Raw genomic sequence first — 27,333 nt, forward strand, 5'->3', positions numbered from 1 at the left:
TATACATAATGGCGTTATAAATAGGCATGATTATTTGATATGTATAAATGGGGAAAATCAATAAATCTGGAAGCAACTCATAGTGCCACTTCACACAGTCGTAAGGGTCATGACCACTGAAAGAATGCCTGGATTACAGTGGAAATGCTCCAGTTCACGATATACTTGCGTATACCACCACACATGGTCAAAATTAAAGTAAGTGATCACGTATTTACTTTGTCGGTGTAACTGCACACCCAGTACCGTAATCTATGTCCACATCTTGTAGATGTTCCGTCCCAGACCCCACCCCTAGCGCCTTACTTCTTCAAGGTGAGTACACTTTCTGGACATTCTCTAACTCTCGCCATTTAGGTGCGAGTTGCGGTCCTCCTCCTACCCTAAGACAGGAGAAGTTCAGGTCACGCGGGGGACATAGGAGTCACATGATCTTGACGTCTATGGAGTCATGTGTCCGATCTTCAGATCTATACTGTGATTTTTTCTTTTAAAGGTTATTGGAAAGATAACTTTATTGAATTCTTGTCTATTCCTCAAGTTACCAAGGGAGCCACTAATCAAAACTGTAGTTTATATAGTGGTCAACTTTATATATTCAGGGTGTTCCAAGGAATATCATCAGTCAATCCCAACACATGGCTTTTTATTCTGTAGACCCACTTCTGTTCCCTCATCAAGAGTCATTTCTTTTTATCTCCTGTAGATGGTCTGATTTTGGATTAGTCCAACACCGTCCAGGATAGATCATTTACTGTGTGGTGTTCCTCTAGGTAGTGTGTAGTAAACTTTGTATTGGATTTCTGGTATCTGATGGTACTTCAGTGTTCTTACTCCTAAGGTTCGCATTAACTCCTGTCTCTCCTATGTTTTCCTTCATCAAGTTTTTTCTTTAGCCACATGGTTGTTTGTATTTCTCGTATAATATTTAGTTTTATTCACAGATAGGTGCTCATGTGGCAAGGGGGCATCATGGAACACAAGATTGTTAGTAAGCACGCCCAATGATGAAGCATGTCACAATTTTGTGAGCGAGGGCAGTTTTTTCTCACTGAGCACGAGCCACCTTTTATTATCCACTTCCCTACTGCTTTGTGAGTGTTGCGGTGACAGTACTCACTCTGACAGGGGGGCAGGCTGCTGACTCGGACTGGCATCAGTGAACACTTCCTGAAATGCCACGCACTCGCACCGCTGTGGGTAGCGTGGGCCGGCAGCACTGCAATGTTACTCCGTGACTCAGCCCCCACTTATTAAAATGTCTCAAGGCTTCACAATTAAAGTATCTAAGTAGCCAAGCAATTGGGTAGGGACTCCTCAGTGATGCCTGTGGTGTGTCCAGTCCAAATACATTGTGACAAAGTAGAGAGCTACGAGGAGCAGATCATGAGCACGCCCCTGAAACCTAACAGGAAAAGCGAGCAACATGCATTGCCTCGCAGTCATGGTGCATTATAGCAACTGAGGAGGCGCAATAATGTGTGACTTCGGATTTCAGTGCGGTGATGCGTACCACCACACTGAAATACGTTAGTCTAACGCCTGATGCATGGTACATGTCAGGGCTTGCCATACTGATGCAACTAAACTTAAGTTGTGGGCACGTGGCGCGCTGTCTCATGTAGCAGTCAGAATCTCAGCTATAATGAATGATTTTTATTTTGCTTATGTGAGTTGTCAGTGAGTGTGTTTTGAAATACAGCAGCCGGCCAGGCTGTGATCTAGACTACTGTTAGCTGACTAGGTGAGGCAGCGGAAATCTGTGTCGGGGCCACTCAAATCCTACAAGACAGGACCCGGGAGAGCGCCGCCTGGCCAGTGATGTTCCTCGTTTGCCTCGATTGATTGTCAGCAAAAAGCCTAGGGCCCAGTGGGTGTACTAAGGCTGGTGAAAGTTGGACGGACTAATTGCTTTTCTGCCGGTGTAGTGTTGTTTTGAGCTCCCTGTCTTTTGTGCCCATAGAACACCGGCCCGTCCTCCATCTAAGGGTGTCGCAACATGTCCCTAGTTCAATTTCCTACCTGCCCGGGCCCCTAGAACTATTGCTGTCGCCTGGCAGCCCTAGTACTTTGAAGCTGGTGACATCCACCAGTTCAGAGATCTCCTCTCACGTCCAGCGTGCCTCCTGATTCGAGACAGAAATCACAGCAGTCCGCGTGAATCCTTATGAATTACACCATTTGTGCTGCACGTGTAATACAGAAATAGACAAACAGATTTAGCTTCATCAGTCGATATCACAGAAACAGCTTCACATCATGGCATGCATGGCGAAAATGAATGGTGAAACCATAGGTGACACAGCTATTGCTTATGAATTGTTTTAGATATTTTAACTAGTTGCAGCAGTTAACAGTAGTGTTTTGCCTCTGACTTTACAAGGGCACTAGGTTAGTGCCCGTCCATTTCTGGTGCTTTGCAGCACTTAACGTTTTAGTTCTTTGTTGCTCAGATGGGTGTAATTTCTGATATTTATATGCTTTCCTCTTCTTTGCTTAATTATGCTGGCCAGAAAGTGTCGCTCATAGTCATTGAAATGGCACTCATAGCAATCTGAAACCTTGGCAGCTATGATAAGAAATAACCCAACAACACAGGAAGATTAGAAAAAATCTGTTCTTTTAATTTTCGCTTTGACATATGACTTATGCCACACTGTATTTGGTCTGGTATATGAAATTGCATGGTATTTTTCTCTATTTACTTAGCTATGTACCATGATGTGCATCTGAAAAACCCGATAAATAAAGCCTTACACATATTTAGATGAAAATTAATACACTGTACAGTTTAATTCAACCAATAACACATATTCTCATACATTTAATGAAATATAAACTGTCACCTCCAGTTGAAAACTTTCTGCAAATACTCTTTAGTCCTCTGCATCAATGTTTTGAAGATGCTCATGTGAAGTGAAGCTGTAAATACTTTCTGAGATATCTAAAAACCCAGACATTTCCTGCCACAAAACGCTTGTGTATATTCACTCCTGGAGACTGGATGTGATGGTTCTTTATTAGTGGCCAGCAGAGGGCGCGCCTCGCCTGCTGAGATGAATCCACTGAGCACATGGTATGAAAGAGAAAAGGGTTTCCTGTTCCAGGTCTGTGGTACAAGCAGCAGATAGTGACATAATTTCCTTCCTCTCCCTCTGCGTCCAGCCTGCTGCAGAGGAGGAAGGACGCCCTGTCCTTCTGTGCGGTTATCTTCATCTTCAGACCCTCACAGCCCCCCCCCCCACCACCTCTCCCAGACCCCAGATCTGCACCTGCCCCACCCCAGCCATAGGAGGAGGAGAGAGCCTGGAAATGTCTGCACAGGTTTCTGCTCAGGTAGGAGATTGCCAGCACCTTCTGCTGTGTTTGTAGAAATAGACGGTATAATGCTGGAGGAAATCTCCTTCAGGAGCCGGGCTCTTCTATCCAGGGACCTCTGGGGGCCTTTCCGTCTGGCCCTGAGGGTGTTTGTGGTCAACATTTGTTTTAAAGAGAGGGTCTGTGCACTGCATCTTAATGCACTGTGAGAAATATGTGCGCACTGCATTTTACTGCACCATGAGGAATCTGTGCACGCTGCACTGCTTTTTACTGCACTGTGAGGAATCTGTCCACTGCATCTTACTGCACTGTATCTTAATGCACAGTGACAGATTTGTGCACACTGCACTTTACAGCACTTTACAGCACTATAAGGAATCTGTGTCACTACAATGCATCTTACTATACTGAGGAATTTGTGCCACTGCACTGCATCTGACTGCACTGTGAAAAATGTTTTCACATTGCACTGCATCTTAGCGCTCTATGAGAAATCTGTGCACACTCTTTGCTCGGCTCTCCTTGTTAGTTTGTTGACTTGCCCACCTGTACCCATGTGTCAGAAGCATTTCCACCAGGCAGCTGAACGTCAAGGCTCCCGTGCTGCCCCATGCCCCTTTGCCCCTGTTTTCATATCTCAGTCTAGGTAAAACCTCAGTCATTACAATTCTTTCCAGCGGCATAGGTTGGCTCAGAGCATTATCTGCTGCAGAGGTTGTGTGTCTGCTGCAGGGATTGTGGGCGTGTGCACTGACCTTGGGTCTGCCAGGTAGGAGGCCTTTCAAGCAGTGCAACGTACATATCTGTGTTTTTAATATACCTCTGCAGGTTTGATGTGTGTGCATCTGAACAGGGTAGAGTTGTCTTTGCAGGCTGTGTGCATTGTGTGTATGAGGCTCATCCACAGTGTGTCTTTTTCAAGTATGTCTGTCTTAGTAGATGTTGACGGGACTGTCAGTGATTCTTCTTGGCCTCTCCTCTCTGTACAGAAATCTTTAGGATCACTGGATGTTAGAGGGTCTGCTCTGTGCAGAATAATCAAGTACTACTCGGCACACTGTAGACGTCTGAGCAAAGTCACATATGAATTTCTATGATGCCAAAGGAAAGGGTTCTACGTGCGAGGGAGTGATTGCGCTCAGCTGAGTACCTGTCTGTGTGGTTCGTACTATGACTAATACTGAGGTGCTACGGGGAGAGGGGTGACCCTAACAACCCCTCAGAGGCTGTTGTACAAGACAACAACCGTATTGCGGCAATTTCGCCATTACAGAAAACGCCGAAACAGTCGTGGGGCAGACCTGCAGATTGACATGCGGGGACGGAGGATTGATACCATTTGATTCAAGAATTAAATGACCGGAATATTATTCTAAGAATTGATGTGTTACATTTAGTTGGTCTGCCCCGAGTTCTACTACGGCCACACTGCACACAGCCTCCAAAACTTCAGAGCGGACATCGCTTTCCTTCATCCTCTACTGTACTAGATTTTCCTTCAACACCCGAACTGGGTTGGAATTATCACCGGTTCAGGGGGATTGTTTCACTTGCTTCCATGTAAAGCATCAAGACCAACAAGGCTTCAACTTTTCTTCATCTTCTCATTTACTGTGGATTATCTGAAATTGTACATATTATATGTATATTTACATGTGTGTGCACAGGGACTGTGTTTCTTTACATATGAAGTTCTAGTTCTTCCCCATAGTTTGGAAGAATTAGGCAGCTTTGAGTGAGACTTCAGCACGACTTTCAACTACATGACTGCCCACAAGCACCGAGGGCTACTTGTATGACAGCGCTACAAGGGGTTGCTGCACTCTCTCATCAACGGTGTGTTGATGAGGATTGTGCCATGATATGAAGCCTACATGAAGGATTCAAAGAGACTCTTATAGTCATTCTGCTCTAGTTGTCACTTCAAAAGACACACAATTGATGGATGGAATGCAGAACAAATCAAAACATTCACCCCTAGTCAAGAGATCTGGGTTAAATCCATCATTCTTTTGCTCACCATGCCACCCCAGTTTAAACCTGGCCATATGCAAATCAGTCTTGACCCAGTGCCTCATGGGAACAGTCCAGCCCGAACTACCAAGCCAGGTCCTCCCTGGACCGGAAACAAGCATCCTAGGACCGGTTTCGGGGTTTCACCCCTCTTCAGCCAGGATAGCTTGATTCCAGTGGCACAGTGAGCCCAGGACCCACGTCTGGGCATACCTGGCGCACTTAGGGCGAGAAAGCAAAAGACACACAATTGATGGACGGATGCAGAACAAATCAAAACATTCACCCTCAGTAAAGAGATCTGGGTTAAATCCTTCATTCTTTTCCTCACCATGTCACCACAGTTTAGACCTGGCCATATGCAAATCAGTCTTGACCCTTTGCCTCATGGGAACATTCCAGCCCAAACTGCCAAGCCAGGTCCTCCCTGGACCAGAAACAAGCATCCTAGGACCGGTTTTGGGGTTTCACCCCTCTTCAGCCAGGATAGCTTGATTCCAGTGGCACAGTGAGCCCAGGACCTACGTCTGGGCATAATGGCGCACTTAGGGCGAGAAAGCAAAAGACACACAATTGACAGTCAGAACGCAGAACAAATCAAAACATTCACCCCCAGTCAAGAGATCTGGGTTAAATCCATTATTATTTTGCTCACCATGCCACCCCAGTTTAGACCTGCCCATATGCAAATCAGTCTTGACCCTGTGCCTCATGGGAACAGTCCAGCCCGAACTGCCAAGCGCGGTCCTCCCTGGACCGGTGATAAGCATCCTAGGACCGGTTTCTTCAGCCAGGGAAGCTTGATTCCAGTTGTCACTTCAGCAGGAAGGGGAGAACAAGATGAACGAGCAGAAAAAGCAAGAAGAGGCCAGAGGAGAGAAATAAGAGGGATACAGAGAGAAAACTCACAAAGGGTGGAGAAAAGTCATTAATACATATCGGCCAAAATGTGAAAGAAAGACATATGTACAGGAGGGAACTAGAGTTCTAAAAGATGGCCAGGTAAACAATTCTAATGAACATTATTTATAAATTGCCAAAAGTTGAATTATATTTTAGGAGCTAAAAATGTGATTTAAGTGTGACATGAATGTGAGTCTTCAAGTGTTATAGATGTAAGGTGCTGTTTAGTGGTACCAATACTTGAACCAACTTTATAGCTTTCGATCTGGGATTAAATCCCAATCACCGAACGGTGTAAATGAACCAAAGGGAGGGATCAATGTATTTTTGGGTTACCAATTTCAGCTCAAGTCATTCAATCAATCAATCAATCAGGAGTTTGTTAAAGCGCAACTACTCACCCATAAGGGTCTCAAGGCGCTAGGTGGGGTGGTGCAGGTTCCATTCCATCAAGGAGGGGGTCTGTTGAAGAGCCAGGTTTTGAGGTTTCTTGCGAAGATGGGGAGCGATGTTGTCTGTCTGAGGTGGAGAGGAAGGGCGTTCCATGCTTTGGCCGCGAGGAAAGAGAAGGAGCGGCCTCCCGATCTGGTCTTTCTGGTGCGGGGGACCTCGGCGTAGGAGAGATGGGCTGATCGTAGGGTCCTTTGGAGTGCGTGGAATTTGAGCTGGCTGTTCAGGTATGCTGGTCCGGTGCTGTGGAGGGCCTTCTGTGCGTGGGTGAGCATCTTAAAGGTGATTCTCGCCTCGACGGGGAGCCAGTGGAGTGTGCGCAGGTGCTGGGAGATGTGGCACTGTTTTGGCAGGTTGAGGACCAGTCTTGCGGCGGCGTTCTGGATGTTCTGTAGCTTGCGGATGAGGTTTTTGTTTATTCCGGCGTAGAGTGCGTTGCCGTAGTCGAGTCTGCTGGTGACCAGGGCGTGAGTGACTGTCTTTCGGTGTTCGAGGGGGATCCATTTGAAGGTCTAACGAAGGAGGCGGAGGGTGTGGAAGCAGGAAGATGAGACAGAGTTGATCTGGCGGTCCATTTTGAGCTCGGAGTCCAGGATGATTCCCAGGTTGCGTGCGTGGTCTGTGTGGGTTGGCGGGTTTCAGAGGGCGGTGGGCCACCAGGTGTCGCTCCAGGCGTCGGGGTTTGGGCCCATGATGAGAACTTCTGTTTTGTTGGTGTTTAGTTGTAGGCAGCTGTTTTTCATCCATTTGGCGACGGCTTACATGCCTTCTCGAAAGTTGCGTCTGGCGGTGTTGGGCTCGTTGGATAGGGATAGGATGAGCTGGGTGTCGTCTGCGTATGACACGATGTTGAGTCCGTAGGTTCTGACGATGGGGGCAAGTGGAGCCATGTAGACGTTGAAGAGCGTCGGGCTGAGGGAGGAGCCCTGGGGGACTCCGCAGGTGGTAGGTGTGGGGTCTGAGAGGAAAGGGGGGAGTCTGACCCGTTGCGTCCTGCCAGAGAGGAAGGAGCAGATCCAGTCGCGGGCCTTGTCCTGGATTCCTGCGTCGTAGAGTCTGCGTATTAGGGTGCGGTGGGAGACTGTGTCGAACGCCGCTGATAGGTCTAGGAGGATGAGGGCTACTGTTTCTCCTTTGTCCAGTAGGGTGCGGATGTCGTCTGTTGCGGCGAGGAGGGCGGTTTCCGTACTGTGGTTTTTTCTGAAGCCGGATTGGGAGGAGTCAAGGATGTTGTGTTCTTCAATGAATGTGGCGAGTTGGCTGTTGATGGCTTTCTCGATGACTTTCGCTGGGAAAGGGAGCAGGGAGAAGGGTCTGTAGTTTTTGAGGTCGGTGGGGTCCGCTGAGGGTTTCTTCAGGAGGGGCTTGACCTCGGCGTGTTTCCAGTCGTCGGGGAACGAGGCAGTCGCCAGGGAGCGGTTGATGGTGTGGCAGAGCATGGGTGCGGTGGTGTCAGCGGCTCTGTTGAAGATGTGGTGGGGGCAGGGGACCGTGGGGGCCCCTGAGTGGATTGACTTCATTGTCTTAAGTGTGTCTTTGGTGGTGAGGCCTGTCCAGTCATCAATCGCTGGTTTCCGGGTGTCGGGGGTGGTTGGTGAGGGTTCAGTGTGTTGGTTGTCTTTGTCGAAGTTGTCGTAGATGCTCTTGATTTTGTGGTGGAAAAAGGTGCTGAGTTTGTCACAGAGGTCTTGTGAGGGAGGGATGTCGGTAGACTCGCTGGTGGGTTGGGCGAACTCCTTGATGATGCTGAAGAGTTCCTTGCTGTTGTGTGCGTGGGTGGCGATTCTGTTTTCAATCGCTTTTTTCCTCGTTTCTCTGATGTGTTGATGGTGAGCGTTGGTGGCGGCTCTGAAGTTGTTGTGGGCTTCTGTGGATTTGGTGTTTCTCCAGGCCTTTTCGAGGCGGCGGTATGTGCGCCTGGACTCTCGAAGTTCGGTGGTAAACCATCTGGCTTTCTTGGCACGGGTATTGTTGTTTTTCTTGAGGGGGGCTATGGTGTTGGTGCTGTCCGAGATCCATCTGTGCACGGTTCGGGCTGCGGTGTTGGGGTCGTCGTTTTCCGCGATGGTTGGGGTGGAGTTGTTGAGTGAGGAGATGAGCTGGTCGTCGGTGATTTTGGTACAGTTTCTTTGTGGGAGCAGGTGCTGGTGTCTGTGGATGGTGGGTGTTCTGAAGGTGAAGTGGACGCAACGATAGTCGGTCCATGGGAGTTCGGTGGTGTGGCTGAAGGTGATGGAGTTTCCTGTAGTGAAGAGGGGGTCGAGGGTGTGTCCTGCTGAGTGCGTGGGCTCGGTCACGATCTGGCAGAGTCCAATGTTGTGGAGGTTGTCCAGGAGGCATGTGGTGTTGGGGTCCAGTTGATTGTCGAGGTGGAAGTTGAGGTCTCCCAGCAGGGTGTAGTTGGTGGATCCGATGGCCTGCGGGGAGATAATGTCCGTGATGGAGTTGGCGAAGGGTCCGCGGGGTCCAGGGGGTCGGTAGATGAGGGTTCCTTGGAGGGCGGCAGTGGGGCTGGCCAGTATCTTGAAGTGAAGGTGTTCCATCAGTTCTGTGGACTCGTCAGGGAGTGTGCTCAGGCGGAGGCTGGATTTGTGGACGATGGCGATTCCTCCTCCTGGGTGGGTGGTGCGGTCCTTCCTGTAGATCTTGTATCCTTGGGGGATGGCGATGGCGATGTCCGGTCCTGAGGTGGCGTTGGTCCAGGTTTCGGTGAAGAATGCTACGTCCGGGGTGGTGCTGTCGAGGAGGTCCCAGATTTCTGTGGCGTGTTTGTGGAGGGATCGGACACTGAGGAGGATGCATTGCAGGGTCTTCGGTTCGGTTGTGTTCTTGTGGGCGGGTTGTGCTGGATCCGTGTTCTTGGCGGTGCTGAAGGTGTGCCGGCAGCGGTGACAGCTGAAGGGTCCATGGGTGTCGGCTGGTGATGCTAGCTTGCAGTTGCTGTTGCAGCCTGGGTTGAGTGCGTGGAGTGCTGCTGGATCGTAGCGTTGGCGGGGCGGAGGTCCAGGGTTCCTGGTGCTGGTCGCGGATGGGTCGCGGATAGGCGCAGACGTGCTTGCCTTTGACCTGCCTTCGGTGCACCAGCGCGCACCGCCATTGAGTAGGGGTCGGGAAGGGCTGGACAGCTGGGAGGTGGGGAGAGGAGCTGGATTGGGCCGGTCGCGCTGGGGGGGAGGGCCCGCGGGGGCAGCAGCGGCGGGGAAAGAAGTAAAGGGAGGAAAGAAGGGATAAAGAAAAAAGGGAAAATAAGCAGAAATAAGGCACAAAAGAGCAGAGATGCAGAAAAGGGCAGAAAGGTGAAAGATGGAAAGGGTAGAAAAACGAGTGAAAACGAGTGAAGGAGCAGAGGGAGAGAACGGGAAAATGGGCAGAAATAAGGCAAAAAAGAGCAGAGGTGCAGAAAGGTGAAAGATAGAAAGGGTAGAAAAACGAGTGAAAACGAGTGAAGGAGCAGAGGGAGAGAAAGGGAAAATGGGCAGAAATAAGGCATAAGAGACGCAGAAAGGTGCAGAAGGGTGAAAGATAGAAAGGGTAGAAAAACGAGTGAAGGAGCAGAGTGATAGAAAGGAGACAGAGGTCCACTGGACCACCAGGGATAAGGCGCAGGGAAACCTGCGGGTGGAGGAGGGCCTCGATCAATAACACTCAAGAGTGCAGGGGCACCTCACTTAATGGTGGAGCTGCGAGGGTGGGAGAGCAATTTCACTGACAATGAGTCAGTGGTCTCGCTGATATTGATAGTTAAGAGGTCCCAGGTTCCAACCTTCCTCCTTTTATAAATGTGTTTATGCACACACTGCACAGATCTGTGTTACCTTTGTATCAAACATACCAATACTAATAAATTCTGTTGGAGGTGGCCCTTTCTAGGGTGCTTTCCCTCAACTTTTGTTTTGCTTTTGTCCCTCCTGGTTTTCCGCTGATCTATGTAATAGCCTCGGGACTTTGATCGATTTTTACTCTGCCATTCAAGGCCAAAGTGATGTGCTTGTCATATACATACTGGTGATTAGTGTATACATGATTGGCTAAATTGAGTTTGCTGTTAGTCCATTGTCTATAGATAAGACTTATACCTAGGGCATGTAACTCAACACCTTCTCCGTGGGCCTGCAGAACTGGTTGTGCCACCCACGGAGGTAGTTCTTCAAATGTACCACAGATTTGCCATGATGGGACCTGTGTGTGTAGGTTACTGTTACTAGGCTTGGCATTTAAGAAGACGCTTGCCAAGGTTCTGCATGTCTCTTGCTATATCTGAGTACTCCTTGGGGACAGGGTAGGGTGTAGGTAAAGGGTAGGGCATGTGCGAGTGTCTGCTACATACACTAGTTGTGAATGGCACAGAGTAGTGTGTTTGGAACAGTAGGGCCTGCTCTTCGTTTTGGATTGGCCTAAGGGATCTGTGGAAAGGCTGTTGAGCTGGATTTCCTGCATGCTGAAGAGTGTCCGTATAGTGCTTGATATCGATGAGTTCGTAATGGCGAACCTGTCCTGGTGGTGTGAGCGAATTCGACATTATGACGGTGGAAATACCACTTTGGGAAAGTGGGAATGTCTGTACTCAAGGCTCTGTATTCCTATCCACCTGTCTCCAATTCACAGCTGGCTGCTGGGTGGATGGCTACATCTGTGCATTTCTCATAAGACAGCCATAAACTAAGGGCTCAAGGTATACTGTAGACCTCTCACTCTGAGGGGCCTTCCTGAGTTGGTTAAGAGGGGGTGGAATTGGCACCTGCAATCCAAGTGGCAGGATTGTAGCCCCACTAAAGATACTGATCAAGCCTCCCAGGGAAGGATGTCAGACCTGACAACATTTAGAGAGGGGCCCGTGCATTTCAAAGGTGGCCTTTTGAGCTGATCTCATCTTCATAGGTCATTGTGGGTATAACCACTGGGGCTCGGCCTTTAGGAGTTAGAGACTCTTTGGGGATTGGAAACATACTACGCTGTTTTGTTGCTGGAACATCAACATGAAGGACTATTGGGGCGGGGGGCGGCAACAAGATTATCTGCAGACTAGTGGTGCCTGGGGCTTGTTGTGCTCTAGGAAGGGGACTATCATGAGGTGGATTTTGCCTGGATGTTGCTGGCCTGCAGATAATTGGCAACTGTTGTGGCCCAGGTCCCCAAGCACTCTCCAAGGGCTGGTTGACTAGTCTCCTGTCCAAGAGTTCCCAAGGACAGAAAAGATCTCCCCGTTTCCACAAGATCGTAAGGACTGCGCAGGGTGAGGCGTAAACATGTGGAAGTGATCGTCAGTTGGGTGAAGGACCCTCCCAACGTGTGCAGTCATCAGACTGTGCCGAAGAGTGAGCTGGTAAAATTCAGTGGCACACCTGGGGTGGCTATAGCGTGACAAGTTCGACTAGTGCAGGGGACGTTTAATGAGTCCGAGGGGCTCGAGCTTACTGCCAGAAACCTCTGCTAGTTTATTGATTTATTTTAAAAGTTTTATAGAGCGCGAGCAAGACCCAAAGGGGTATCAGAGCGCTGTACAGCTTTGTAGTAAGCAATTATACAGAACATGATGAAGGTATAACATTAGTATCATTGGTGCAATTTAGCGCAATGAGGAGAAAAGAACAACAAAAGATCTTATAATCAACAGTTGATGCAGTTAAAGGGTTGTCTAAGATTAGAACAAAAAGAAGGGAAAAATATGTCATAGAACATCAGTGAAAAATATGACAAGATTTTGGTTATTAACAGAACGCACGAACATGATCAGCTCGCTACGTTCGTTAATTAGTAGCCTTTTAACCAATTTTTTAAAGGGAGTAGTGCAAGGATTTGATCTGATCTCTGTTGGTAAGGAGTTCCAAATTCTTGGAGAAAGACCAGGGAATGCACGGTTGTACGTTCTTTTCTTTCTGAATCTTGGAGGTTTTAGGAGAACGGTGGACATACTTCTGAGGTTCCTGTTAGAGCACGATAGTTCCAGTTTATTAGCTGGATAGTAAGGTGTATTGTAGTGTATGGCTTTATGAGTCAGACAGGCTATCTTGAGTCGTATTCTTGCTTCAAAGGATAGCCAGTTTAGCTGCAAAAGGTCGGGTAAAATGTGATCAAATTTCCTAGAACCCGTTAAAAGCCTGGCAGATGCATTCAAAGTGGCTCGGAGAGGAGCCAAGCTAGCTTTGGGAAGTCCTGCAAGGGTCACCAGCCCGTATTCAAATTTTGGGATACTCAGGGATTGAACCACCGGTCTGAGATCTTCGGGGGAGGGGAGGAATGGTTTGATTTTTTCAGTGTGTTGAGTTGGAAATTGGCTCCCCTAGTAGTCGCATGTTTAGGTGTTTATACAAGGTGATGCCTAAAGATTTGTCAGAGTCTACAACGTGAGAAGTGCAGTTCAGAGCAGTTAGGTGTTTTTTAGAAATGGGGTCCCTGGCTGGCCAGGGCTTGCGCCAAAGTCAGTCAGAGACCACCACTCCTAAGTCAGAGCAAGGGAGTTACACGCCAAGATAACCCCTGCTCACCCTCTAGGTAACGTGGCGCGAGCAGCAAGGCTAAACTTGGAGGCGATATGAGTTAAGTATTTGCGCACGCACCCCAGCAACAACACCCAAGGTACACCACAAAGGAAATTCCACACAAGGTTATATATAAAAATAGCCTTTGTATTACACCAAAACACATTAGATAAAAATACACACTTTACAATGTGCCATCAGGCATGGGCAGAATTTACAGAGGATATGTACAAGACAGGGCCACCTGGACCACTGTCAGGAATCAGCACTTTTAGAACTTGAAATACAGTTAGAAATAGCACTTAGAACATAGAGTGTAAATCACTGTAGCACAAAATAGAACATAAAGCACACAACCAGTAACCACTGGTAACCGGTAAGTACCACCTACGCAATCCTAACCACCTTAGGAACAGGTCACGCAGGGAACCGGAACCTCACTAGCACCACCTGTACTAGGAGAAAAACAACCACCTAAGTATCACAATACCTGTAGGGGTGTAAGCACATAACACATGATGCATAAAGTACATTCAGAGGTGCAGGGGAGGAAAACACATGATGCCTAAAAACATTCAGAGGTGTAGGAAATAACAATTTCGCAGAAATCACCTTAGCAAGTAAATCATAAAGTGCGCAAAACTCACATGAGCCCCCACCTGTTGCAGTTCCTAGGCCAACTGGCCTCTCTAGGGCTAGGACGCCCTGTGTCCCAAAGTCAGGGGCCTAAACGGGGCAGCTGCCCACGAAGTGCTGGGCAGCTGTGAAGCAATGATGGTGGGGACAACGTTGGAGCCGCTCAGGCTCTGTAAATGTAAATGTAAATGTATTTGAGCTTATATAGCGCACAGCTACCCACAAAGGGTTACCCGGCGCTTGCTTAAGGAACCCGTCCTGGTATTCCCCTGTGAGATAACCCCGGCATGGTATCCACAAGGTGAAAGCCAGGCCTCCCGCCGCGAGGGGCCGTTGTGGAGATTAAGCAAGCTATTGCCCAGAGTCGCAGAGTGTGAACCCGTGAGTTGAGAAGGCACCGGAGCGAGAATTATCGAGTCCGTGGAATTTTTGGAGCCCAAGACCCGCCGAGGCGGGGAATTGAACCCTGGTCAGGGCCGATCTCAGCTTCCGGGTCTGCCGCCTCTAACCCCTGAGCCACACTTCTCCACTCTGCACACCACACTTGTGTCCCCCAAGAGCCTCATGGCTCTAACCAAACAGAATGGCCCTCCTGAGCCTCTCAGGCTCTTAAACACAATGTGGGCTCTCAAGAACCCTCTCAGGGCTGTAGAACAAGAAATGCCCCTGGAGCCTCTCCTAGGCTCGAAAACAAAGTGATGCCACGTGAAGCCTCTCAGGGCTCGAAACAGAATGCGACACTTAAGAGCCTCTCGTGGCTCTAACTCTAAGATGCCCCCCTGAGCCCTTTGTGGGCTAAAAATGATCAAATGCTCCCGGAGCTGGAGTAACACCACGAGGGGGCGGGCACCGGCAATGTGCCCCGACGCCTCCCTCTTGCTCTGACGGTAATGGGCACTCTGAGCCTGGCTCGGCTCCAAACAAATGACTGCCCCCCAAGAGCCTCTTGGGCTCTAAACCGTAGCTATGCACCCGAGCCTCAATAGGCGCTTCACACTGGAGGGGGGGCGGGCACCGGCAATGTGGTCCCCCCTCTCTCTAAGCGGCCCGTGCACTCACCGGCTTCTCTGTGTGGCGGCGGCTCTCTCTGGGCTCTCCCAGCACTCTTCATGCGCTCTCTGGGTCTCTCCCTCGCACTTGGGAGCCCCGGGGGGAGGGAGAGATCAAATATGATCATATTTGTATATAGGGCTCTGTATAATTTCGGAATTGGTCTAAACAAATGTTTTTTTGTAATTAATTTACATGTAAGAGTTTAAAAAACACATAGAAAGGAATTTCTTTTTTACCAAGACACAATCATGCCACATACATCTTTGCGAAGCACTCAATCACACGAGTTTGCACATACCAAACTCGAGCATGCACACCTCACGCCTCAGGAACTACCAGGGACACAGACATTCCCCATGCATTCCTATGGGAGGGCAGGCCAACCTTACTCCACGCACTCAGAGTGCGCACGCACTTTCCACTGCAACACAGTGAAAGTACGCACAACCTAAAAAATCACCATCACCAGGTCCCCATTAAAAGCAAAAAGTTTAGGGGTGAACCTGCCAGAAGGGCCAAGTCCAACAGTGTTTAATCCAGTTTAGGGTAGGAGCTGAGTTATTAGGTGGGGTGATCAACAGAAATTCAATTTTAAGAGTATTTAATAGGAGATGATTCTGAGCTAGCCATTGTTGAGTTTGAGCAAGTGCAGTGTTTAACATTTTTATGTCCTCTTGCGAGGAGATCTTCAGGTACAGTTGCGTGTCATCCGCATACATGTGGTATTGGATGTTGGCTCTGTTCAAAATGACAGCGAAAGGTTCCATAACTAGATTGAAAAGAGTGGGCGAGAGCGTAGAACCTTGAGGGACTCCAATAAGGGGTACTGGAAGCGAGGGCATGATTAACTTTGATCCTTTGCGTGCGGTTGTGAAGGAAGGAGGAAAACCAGTTTAGGACCGGGCCAGACAATCCCATCCTATGTTGTAGGAGATCAATCAAGTTTTTGTGTTTGATGGTATTGAAGGCTGAGGACAGGTTTAGAAGGATCAAGAGACAAGGGACATTTTGGTTGAGGGCTCTCACAGCATCATCAACAATGTGAGTTAGTGCCGTTTCGGTGCTGTACCCCGCTCTAAATCCTGACTGATGGGAATCCAGGAGTTGATATTTCTCAATATGTTTGCATAGCTGAGAGGGAACGCATTTTTCAAGCAATTCTGTCAGAGTCATGCTGCTGGTGATAGGTCAGAAATTGTTTGGATCTGATAAATCAGCATTGGGCTTCTTGGGGATGGGAGTAAGTTGCCCAGTTTTTAGGCAGTCTGGAATCTTTCCCTGTAAGAGAGATTCATGAATGATCCTGGACCAAAGAGGGAGAACGGCGGAGATTAAATCTTTATAGAGCTTGGTGGGGAGAGGATCACCAAAAGGGTTTGATGGATGCCATGTTGCAAAGTAACTCAGTGTCATCTGGTAATAGAAAACTGCTCCAAGAGGCATTGTTCTTGAGGTCAAAAGGCGAGTGTATTGTCGTGGGTTCTGCCACCTCTCCTGCCGGCAGTATCTTGGATTGCAAAGTTGGAGTAGTGTGTAACAGCTCCAGCTCAATTTTCATTGTTATTTCAGGGAAGTGAGCTGTAAAATCATCACCACAAGGCAGCGGAGATAACAGAGTCAAGCTCTGGCTAGAGGATTGGTTAGATTGTTCCTTAGTGATTTCGAAGATTTTTTCTGGTCTGTTATTGGCTCCATCCAGTTGAAGTTTGAAATGATCGATTTTAACCAAGCACATGTGTTTGTTGTAAACGCTTCTCATTTTCCTCAGTTGAGAGAGATTTGAGGTGGAAGGTGAGTTTCTCCAGAGTCTCTCCAAGAGTCTTAGATTGCACCGGTCATCATTTAGGGCACCATTAAACCATGGTTTAGAGAATTTGACTGGGATCCTTTTTGAGCTGTTTCAGAGCAACATAGTCAAGAATGTTACAAAAAGTGTTAATGTAATGCTCCGAAAGATCATCAAGGTTGGGTAAATTAGAGAGGGGTTGTAGTCTATTTTTAGTGATTGAGGTTATCAAAGTAATGTTGAGGTCTCTCATAATTGCGAGTCATTTGCTTCGCTTTAAGGGGTTGTCCCTGTCTACCCAGTCCCTTGTCTAGGATGAGGAAGGGAATTTGAAAATGGGTAGACCAGTCACAGGGTCGGATTTCTCCTATTTGTATGAAGTTGTCTTTGGCAATGATGAGGTCTAGAGTGGCGCCTTTATTGTGAGTAGGGCCTTTACAGAGCTGTGAGAAATTGAGGTCAGAGAGGAAATAAACAACTGTATCATTTGAGTCAATCCATTGAAGGTTGACGTCTCCGAGGAATATATGACAGGGTTGATCCGAGCTCGAGCTAATGATCTCCATGATTGCTCTGTAAAGTCTAGATTGTCACCAGGAGGGTGATGGATCGAGTGTAGCACACAAACTTTCTTGTCTTTGTTCCAGATTTCAGAGACTAGCTGTTCACAGCAGGATAAGACCGTAGTGGATGATTGTTTTACTGTGAGGTTAGAGCGATGAATGCAGGCAATGCCCCCTCCTGCTTTATCTAGTTATCACTTCCGAGTATAGAGTAGTTGGGAAGTATTAAGATGCCAAGAACTGGTGAGGAAGTATCATTGAGCCATGTTTCAGTGATGATCAGGAGGCCCAAGTTACATCAGAAATATTAGCTGCATGTTTCACAGCCGATCTACAATTGAGAAGCATCGAGTTGATGTGCGGATTAGATTTGATCACTTCTTCAGTCGACGTGTTTAAATAACATAGGTTCTCTAAGTTCAATTTCCTGAGATTAAGGCTCGGTTCCCTATCAGGTTCAGCAACGATAGAGGGTATGTTTAGAGTAGATTTAGGTTGAGAGACCGTTTTAGAGTCAGAGTAAGACCCAAGCAGGGTAAGAATGTCTTCATCAGATAACTGAGGTGGGGGTCTGTGGGGCCGAGAGTTGTGGTTGGGTAGAGGCCTCGAGCTCCAGCTGGAGCTAAGATAGGAGCATAATGAGGTAATGCCTTTGGTAGAGTAAATCTTCTGTGGGTTGTGGATATCATTCTCCAATGCTTCCCTGTCTTCAAGGAGAGCTGCAGAATGCTTTTCACCAACTCTTTGACTACCGAGATATCATGCTTGAGGTCATCAATCTTCTTCTCAAGCCATGATTGTTCAGGCAGTTATTCGCCGAAGTAGCCCATTCGATAGGGGTAGGATCCTCTTTTGTAGGGTTACTAGAGGTTTGGCTGGGACCATTGGCACAGATACATAGGGAGATAGGGTCAGACTCGAGATTGGGATCCGACCTAGGAGTGGGAATAGGGAGAGACGGAGTGGAAATAGTCGGAGTAGAGGGTGGTGAGGCGTGTTGTGATAATGTGGGTGATAGTCTGTCATTGGTCAATGTACTGGCTGCACCAACAAGGTTCCTTGCCCTGAGATTGGAGGATACAGTGCATGAGGGGTGAGTATGGTTTCTGAGCAGTGTTAATAGGAGCTTGCAGAGTCTGTGATAGCCAAGCTGGCAGCATATACTTTGTCCGACCTCCAGATTGGGAGGACGACAGTGCCTGACATCGCAGCCTCAGTCTGAGGTCACTCGCTCCCTCTCCCCAGGCCCACGCCACAAGGTTCTACATTGTTCAGGATAGCGTGACTGAAAGGTCTCGTCGTGCCTTGTGTGCACCCACGACTTGCTCCCTGGATCAACTGTAGCTCCCACCTCTGCCAGAGGCGAAATCATTCTCCAAATTGGGAACGTGCCAGCGTCTGGTGTTGCAGTCTTTTTCCTGCGGGGAGGATAGTGATCCTGCACTCGTGAAGGTACCACTGGGTGCCAGAGGACCTAATCTGGATGGACGAAAACACGTAAATGTTTCCTTCTGCTTTAGGTGGTCCCTTAATCTAATCAAAGTGTCGACAGCTGGGGCAATATGTATCATTGGCTGGTGTAGTTTGAGTGGCTGAGGGGCTAAATCACAAGGTGTAGAGACTAGAGAGAACCTGTGATTTCCTGACCATTACAAGTATACAGAGTACGCGATAATGGGAATGTGTTTTTTTATTCAAATGTGTTAGCAGAATGGTGGAATACCTCTGAACTGCCTGGACATATGGTTCTGTTGCTTTTAATGTGGAAGGGATTGCTTGTATTGCATGTATGTTGCTTACAAGGATGAAGGGATAATGGTGCAAGCGAACGCCCAAGACAATTATATAAATGTTAATTCCTTTCTGCTGCTAATGGAAGAGTTTGAACATTTCATATAACTATAAAGTATATACGCAATGTGTATGTTGTTTTGATTTCACTGTGTGTGTAATACAAAGACCAGTGTTGTATACATACCGTGTGGAGTCTTTTGTAGCGTCCACAGAGTGTTGCGAGGTTGAGGGTTGTTCCAACACTTTACACTTTGACCCTGAGGATAAGCCTGACTTCTCTGTGCCAAGCTATCCAAGGGTGAGCGTAGGTTATCAGACAAGTGTATCATACTTATCCTATCCCGGACAGTGGATTCTGCCTGGCTTAGATGCACACCAACCGCTGGGTCTAACAAATTCCTAATAATAAATACATTGAAAAAAAATGTAAGCTGCATCGATTTTGCACCCAAGACCACCTCAATCTGTCCCAACTGAGGGATGTATCGTTCCACACTGTAGGAGTGATGTATGAGAAGAGTTGATCTCTGGATCTGTTTCTGTGTATGCATGAGATGTGTCTGAGTATGATTCTGGCTGAACAGAGGTGCAAAGGGGGTTGATGGAAGGAGATGCAGTTGTTAATGTAGGCAGGGACTTGTTGGGTAGTGTCTTGAATGTATAGGTGAGGAGTTTGAACTGTGGACGCTTATGTATCTGGAGCCATGGAGCTGTGATATGTGTTTTGAGTGTGAGATTGAGGATGTGTCTGGCTGCTGCATTTTGGGTGGTTTTCAGCCTTCTGATGAGCTGTTTGATGATTCCTGCATAGGGAGAGTTCCTGTAGTCCAAACTACTGTTGATGAGTGTGTGGATGACGGTCTCATGGTGATTCTCGGGAGCCATTTGAAAATGTTCTTTAGGGTGTGGAAGCAGTGACGGCATTGACCTGGGTGAACCTGTCCACCTTTTTGTTGATGATAATCCCTAGGTTGCTGGTGCACAAGCTGGAGGTAGGAGTAAGTCCTAGGTTGGGTGGTGGAGTCCTGTGGACAGGTGATGTTTCCAAAGATCAACACTTCTCTCTTATCAATGTTGAGTTTGAGACAGTTGAACATCATCCTAGTGGCTACTTCCATTAGTGAACTTATTCCTTGTGTTTTGAATTGTGTCTGAGAGGGACAGTATTAGTTGTATATCGTCTGTAGGAGAGGGTATTGATGTAGTGGGTACGGATGGCGTTGGTCGGTGGGGTTATTTAGGTGTTGAATAGTGTTCTGCTGAGGAGTGAACCTTGAGGTGCTCTGCAGATGAGATTAGGTTGACTGTTGGAGTTCTTTTTATCTGGAAGGAGCAGATCAATTGCATGCAGGTCCTTGAATCTCGAACTCGTGAAGGTACCTGGTGAGGATAGGATGTGGTACCATGTGAAATGCTGCCAAGGGGTACAATAGGATGACAGCCGTACTCTCTCCTCTGTCTAGGATCATGTGAATGATGTAGATAGGTTCAATGAGCTCTGTTTCCATACTCTGGGTGGCCTTGAGGAGCTGGTGGTAGACGAGGTTGCTGGTCAGACACTTCTTGATGGTTTTCTCTAGGACTTTGGCCATGTATGATTGGAGGGTGATTAGTCAGTGGTTGGAGAGTTTGGTGAGGTCCACAGAGGGTTTCCTCTGCATGCCTGTGACAGCTGTCTGCTTCCAGGTTTCTGGGAAGAGAGCCGCATTGATGGAGTCTTTCAGGATGGGAGTGAGGACTTCACTGATGGTGGCTGAACGTGTGGTGGGGGCATGGGTCTAATGCGGCACCAGAGCTGAGGGTCATCATGGTTGCCGCAGTCTCATTTGTGGTGATGGCGTTCTACATGGTCAAGGTCCATTCTTCAACTGAGATTGGAAGGCTGGCTGCGAGGTTGCTGTGATCAGAAGATTGTTGCAGTAAGTTTTGTAAGGGGAGATGTTGCTGGTGTTGGCTGCAGCACTGTGAATTCTCTGATTATGGAGAAGATTTATTGGTGGTGTTGTTGCTGGCTTTAATGCGGTTGGTGTGCGTTGTTCACTTGGCATTTCAGACACGATGGTGGAAGCAATTTGAAGACGTCACTGTCTGCGGTGTCTTGGATCATTCTCCACTTGCTTCCCAGGTGCTTACAGTGCTGCATCGCCATCCTGAGTTTTTCTGTGTACCAGCTTGGTTGCTTTTCTGATCTTGATTTTCTTTTCTGTGCTCGAGGGGGCCAGGTTATTGGTGCAGGTAGTGATCCATTCATTGAAGTTTTTGATGTCTTCCAGTAAGTTGCTGGTGTGCTTTGAGAGGCGTATGGAGAGGGCAGAAGCCCAGTTGTTCTCTGAGACGTTCTTCCAGCAGTGGTCGCCTGTCCAGAGGTGGTGGATCACCTGTGATCCAGGAGGGTGAGCTTGAAACTCAAAGAGAGGGGCCAGGAAGTGTTTAGCGGTTTTCCCTACACGGGGTTCGGTCCTTCTTCAGACAGCAACCGTTCTATCCTCTCTGGTTAATTACTTGATGTCTGGAATGCTACGTGGAAAACACATCCAGGCTCCTGTGATCCCAAACACTTTACCAAGAAACTATAAATGGCCAAAGTGTTCCCCAGTCACATTGAGGGGGGATAGTTCCCCTTCTAACAATGCTATGATGGGACTGGCTGTGATGACAGCAGATTATTTGTCAGGGTACCACTATGTTCACTTGCACCCCTTAGGGGAATACTGCTGGCTGAGGATGGGGAGGGCAGGTGTGTTTGTGTGTGGGTGTGGGTGTGTGTCTGGCTGGCTGGCTGTGTGCTGTTACATAATGGTTGTCCTGTGACCCTGATGTGCCTGACAACCTGACTATTTCTATTGCTTTGGCTCCCCGTACCTGATACTGGTCGTTCTGTGACCACGGGTGTCATGGCACTAGGGAACCAAGAACAGACTGATAGATGTGAAACAGACAGACAAAGCACAAGCCATCAGGGCTGCATGGTAGCAGAAAAAACATTGACACAGCTCTCCTGAAACAATTATGACTTGACAATGAGAAGGAATGAGTTGAGGGGCCAAAAATAGTTCAATTTGTATGTGCTGCCTAAGTTCAATCAAGGTCCCGAGCTCACATCCAGCCCTCTGGAAGGAAAGAATATGAACCCGGGCGCTGGATTACAGGCTCACATACAGGTGTGGGGCACCAACACGTTAGCTAACAAGGTTGGGCTGCCTTTGCACTCTGTAAAAGACCTGATGAGTAAGACAGAGAATTTTAAAGTGGATCAGTTTTTTGCCTGTAAGCCATTGAAGAAATTGAAGAAACATGATGACATTTCTGCATCTCCAGCATTTTCTGTATATTGTGACTAGACGAAATAGAGCCTCCTCCAACCAGGCATCTCTACTTGGTATAGAACTATACCTGTCCGGGCCTTTACTGCAAAGTGGGAGTGTTTACCATGTGCAAAGGAGTTGCTTTGCCCGGCCAGTGGGGATCAAAAAGAAACCATTGAGCACATTATCTTCCGTTTCCCAATCTACTTGTCCCAAAGGAGGCGTTGTATTATTCCTCTCTATCAGAAATTGGGACTAAGGGAACACAAGGAAGCACTCAGGTTTCTGAGATACGACACATGCAGGTTGTCACTCTTTGCTCTCTCTCATTTTCTGATGAATGTGTGGAGAATAAGGTATGAGTTGAGTATCCCACAAAAGAAACATGAATAGTGGCGAACAGGACGATGGCAGCTGTACGATCGTTGTAGAATAGGAAGGCTAATACTTGTTGAACCTCTTAGCAGGTGATTAAACTATTTTATTGCCCAGGTAGCCACGCTTGCTTAGCTTCAGGATAGCTGGATTTGCAATTATGTCAACAATTAATTCAAGCCTAGGGAGGTACCAGGCACTCCCAGACAAACTGCAATAAATCCTTACACTGTAGGAGCCCGCTTCTTAGCAAAGATTCATAGGTTGGTCATTGGTTATATTCCTGCAAAGAACTTTACACATTTATACTGTAAATGGCAAATGTTTTACATATGTTTTATTCCATGTGCTTTAATGGCTTACAGCCAAAATCAAGTATAAAGTTTGATAACTAATAACACAGACCCCATGATATTTGGATGGATGACCCTAGGAACATCTGTGTCTCCTTCTAAAATGGTGATTTCTGCCAGATTGAGCCCAACAGGGGCCCATTAACCAAGTCAACAACTCACTTTACTGGGTGCTGCTGAAAGACGTCTGTCATCTAACAGTCCTTTATTGAATGCCCCCTCAGTGTGACCCCTGTAGCAAGTTACCTTTTTGAGCTTGAAAGAATGTTCTTTTCTATTTTGTTCTGACTTGAAATCCAATTCCTTCTTTTCCTGCATCCTTCCCCTGGGAATGTTATACGGTTTCTACTAATTAAGTAGAACTATGTATTCTGGACAACATAACCATTAGAATATAGAAATTCAGTTCACACATATGATCCGGAAATTTCGGCCCGGTTCCTAACTAACCCACAGTGCCCCACCTGGACCCGTAAACTTACTAGGATACCAAATGGTTAAGAGTTTTATGACCCCATCTGCCCGCACTCACTCCAAAGAGGCCTCGGGTAATTGGTGTGAAGGAATCACTGACAGAATTTCGACTACAGAAATATCGACCTACAAGAATATCGAGTCAACAATATCGAGGGCAAAAATATCGACATCCTATCTACAACATGGTAAGTACAAAAATATCGAAAAAAATATATCGATGTAAAAAATATCGATGTTAAAAATATCGTTTTTTTTTTAATATATAAATGTAAAATTAAGTCTATAAAACTAAAAAATAAAATAAACATATTTAAAAGTATCTAATAATATTTAAAAGTAATAAATAATACATATATATTAAGAATACATTAATTAAATATATACAGTAAATATGTAATATATATACACTGAACAATAAGTATTAATAATTATTTTTCGAATTTATAAATTAATGAAATATATTCTAATTTACTAACACATTTACAAACATAAAAGAGTAACATAAATAAAATGTAAACAATATAAAAAATAAAATAAATTTTTGATATTTTAACAATTAATTAAATAAAACGTTGGATAGCGTAAGGGTAAAAATTTCTATTCCTACTCCAGAGAGTGCAACAGTAGGGAAAACTGACCCTGAACTCAAAAAACACCCCTTTACCCAAGAACTGAAACTGACCCTGAAACCTAAAAATACCCCTTTACCTAAGAACTGAAAACTGACCCTGAACCCAAAAAATACCCCTTTACCCAAAAACTGAAAACTGACCCTGAACCCAAAAAATACCCCTTTACCCAAGAACTGAAAACTGACCCTGAACCCAACAAATACCCCTTTACCCAAAAACTGAAAACTGACCCTGAACCCAAAAATACCCCTTTACCCAAAAACTGAAAACTGACCCTGAACCCAAAAAATACCCCTTTACCCAAGAACTGAAAACTGACCCTGAACCCAAAAAATACCCCTTTACCCAAAAACTGAAAACTGACCCTGAACCCTAAAAATACCCCTTTACCCAATAACTGAAAACTGACCCTGAACCCAACAAATACCCCTTTACCCAAAAACTGAAAACTGACCCCGAACCCAAAAAATACCCCTTTACCCAAAAACTGAAAACTGACCCTGAACCCTAAAAATACCCCTTTACCCAAAAACTGAAAACTGACCCTGAACACTAAAAATACCCCTTTACCCAAGAACTGAAAACTGACCCTGAACCCAAAAAATACCCCTTTACCCAAGAACTGAAAACTGACCCTGAACCCAAAAAATACCCCTTTACCCAAAAACTGAAAACTGACCCTGAACCCAAAAAATACCCCTTTACCCAAGAACTGAAAACTGACCCTGAACCCAAAAAATACCCCTTTACCCAAAAACTGAAAACTGACCCTGAACCCAAAAAATACCCCTTTACCCAAAAACTGAAAACTGACCCTGAACCCAAAAAATACCCCTTTACCCAAGAACTGAAAACTGACCCAGAACGCAAAAAATACCCCTTTACCCAAAAACTGAAAACTGACCCTGAACACTAAAAATACCCCTTTACCCAAGAACTGAAAACTGACCCTGAACCCAAAAAATACCCCTTTACCCAAGAACTGAAAACTGACCCTGAACCCAAAAAATACCCCTTTACCCAAAAACTGAAAACTGACCCTGAACCCAAAAAATACCCCTTTACCCAAGAACTGAAAACTGACCCTGAACCCTAAAAATACCCCTTTACCCAAAAACTGAAAACTGACCCTGAACCCAATAAATACCCCTTTACCCAAGAACTGAAAACTGACCCTGAACCCAAAAAATACCCCTTTACCCAAAAACTGAAAACTGACCCTGAACCCTAAAAATACCCCTTTACCCAAAAACTCAAAACTGACCCTAAACACTAAAAATACTCCTTTACCCAAACTTAATTAATATTATTCAATTAGCAATTAATTATTAATGAACAATAAGAAATAAAGTAAATATATTACCACATTAGCTATAATTAATATAATTTAATAATTAATATTATTTTCCCCCAATTAATTAATTAACAGTAATTAAAAATTATATATCAATAAATTACTCTAATTAATGTAACTAATTAATATTATTTGATTACCAATTAATTAATAATGTTAAATATGTACAAAATAATAATAATTAATTAACTAATTAATATTAATTATTTCCCAATAAATTAAATATAAATTTATAAAAACATATATTAATTAATTAATTATTATTAACTTACTCCCCACCCCATTCCCCTATAAACCCACATCCCGCTACAGAAAATATATATCAATTAATCAATTAATTTTTTTCCCACTTAATCAATATTAATTAGCAATTAATTATAATTAATTAATTAATCCTACTAATTATTAATCAACTTACCATAATTAAATTACTTCCCACCCTATTCCCCTATAAACCCACAACCCGCTACAGAACATATATATATCAATTAATAAATTAATTAAAATTATTTTCCTATTATTTTCACATAATTACCAATTAATTATAATTTATTAATAAATCCTACTAATTACTAATCAATTTACCATAATTAAATTACTTCCCACCCTATTCCCCTATAAACCCACAAACCGCTCCGGTACAAAAACATAAAATTTACTTATAAATTTATTTATTATTATATAAAATTTATACATATATAATAGTAATTATTTTAAATACTTACATTAAACATATAACACATACATAATAAAAAACTATACAATAATACAAATATCGATATTAGTGTCATCGAAATTAGTAACATCGATATATATGCTATCGATATTACTTACTTCGATATTACTTACATCGATATTAAGTATTTCGATATTACTTACCTTGGGTCGATATTCTGTCCTACGATATTCTTGCCTTCGATATTATGCACCTTCGATATTTCAGACTCGATATTATGGTAGGTCGATATTTCCTACTCGATATTTTGACTGTTTACCGGTGTGAAGAACTTGCAGGTTTTTTTCACATCCAAAGTATTCAGGCAAGCCTAGCAGTAGACAGAATACTGTCTACTGATGTAGTAACTCCAAATATAAAGTTATCTGTAAGCAACCCAAAACCTAAAACTGAGCTCCTTCAAAGCAATCTCTTTGAAGGGATCTCTTACGGCTCTTAAAACTTAAAAGGCTCCCCGATTGACCAATGCCCCCTTAAACTGCCAGCTGCAGGGGCTGACATCATTAATCCATTGGTCAAAAAAATTCTTAATTCATCTCTAGGAACAGCCACGGTTCCCAGAGTCTGGGCACAGGCAATGATTATACCCCTTTAAAAAAACAATAGCAGATCCTGTCACCCCCATCTATTTACAGGCCCATTTCCCTGCTGGCCGCTTTTTCCAAGATACTACAGAAACAGGTAAATGGACAACTGTAGAAATATGTGGAGATTAATGGGCTTCTCCCCCCGAGTCAATCAAGCTTCAGGGCCCAGTACAGCACAGAGGTATCTATTTTTATTAGGGGTACCCTGGACACCAGAAGTATAGCTGCACTCATATTTTTGGATCTGTGGGCCACTTTTGACACAGTCCTGAATGCAGTTCTCTTACATCGTCTTCAGGAGATAGGAGTGATAGGGTTCCTGGAGCTGGTAAAAATCCTTCTTAGAAAACAGAAACAATACAATCTGAATTCTCCCCTGCTCTGCTAGTCCTCAAAAGGTGGATACAGCAGTCCCTCAGGGATTCGCGTTGAGCCCCACCCTTTTTAATATTTATCTCACCCGCTGATCCAGCTAGCAGTAAAATTAGGAGCAAAAGTGATCTCCCACGCAGATGA

General features: G+C 45.6%; 1 protein-coding gene across 1 annotated transcript in view; it reads left to right on the forward strand.

Annotated features, from left to right (window-relative positions):
• The first annotated feature begins 3,173 nt into the window (after positions 1-3,173).
• Positions 3,174-27,333, forward strand: part of LOC147661248 (uncharacterized) — a 39,174-nt gene continuing 15,014 nt past the window's right edge. Inside the window, exon 1 of the mRNA XM_086951205.1 lies at positions 3,174-3,336. The gene's annotated coding sequence lies outside the window, so the exon portion shown is untranslated. The remainder of the gene's footprint in view (positions 3,337-27,333) is intronic.

This window comes from Lissotriton vulgaris, unplaced genomic scaffold (assembly GCF_964263255.1).
Source record: "Lissotriton vulgaris unplaced genomic scaffold, aLisVul1.2 SCAFFOLD_372, whole genome shotgun sequence".
Taxonomy (NCBI): domain Eukaryota; kingdom Metazoa; phylum Chordata; class Amphibia; order Caudata; family Salamandridae; genus Lissotriton; species Lissotriton vulgaris.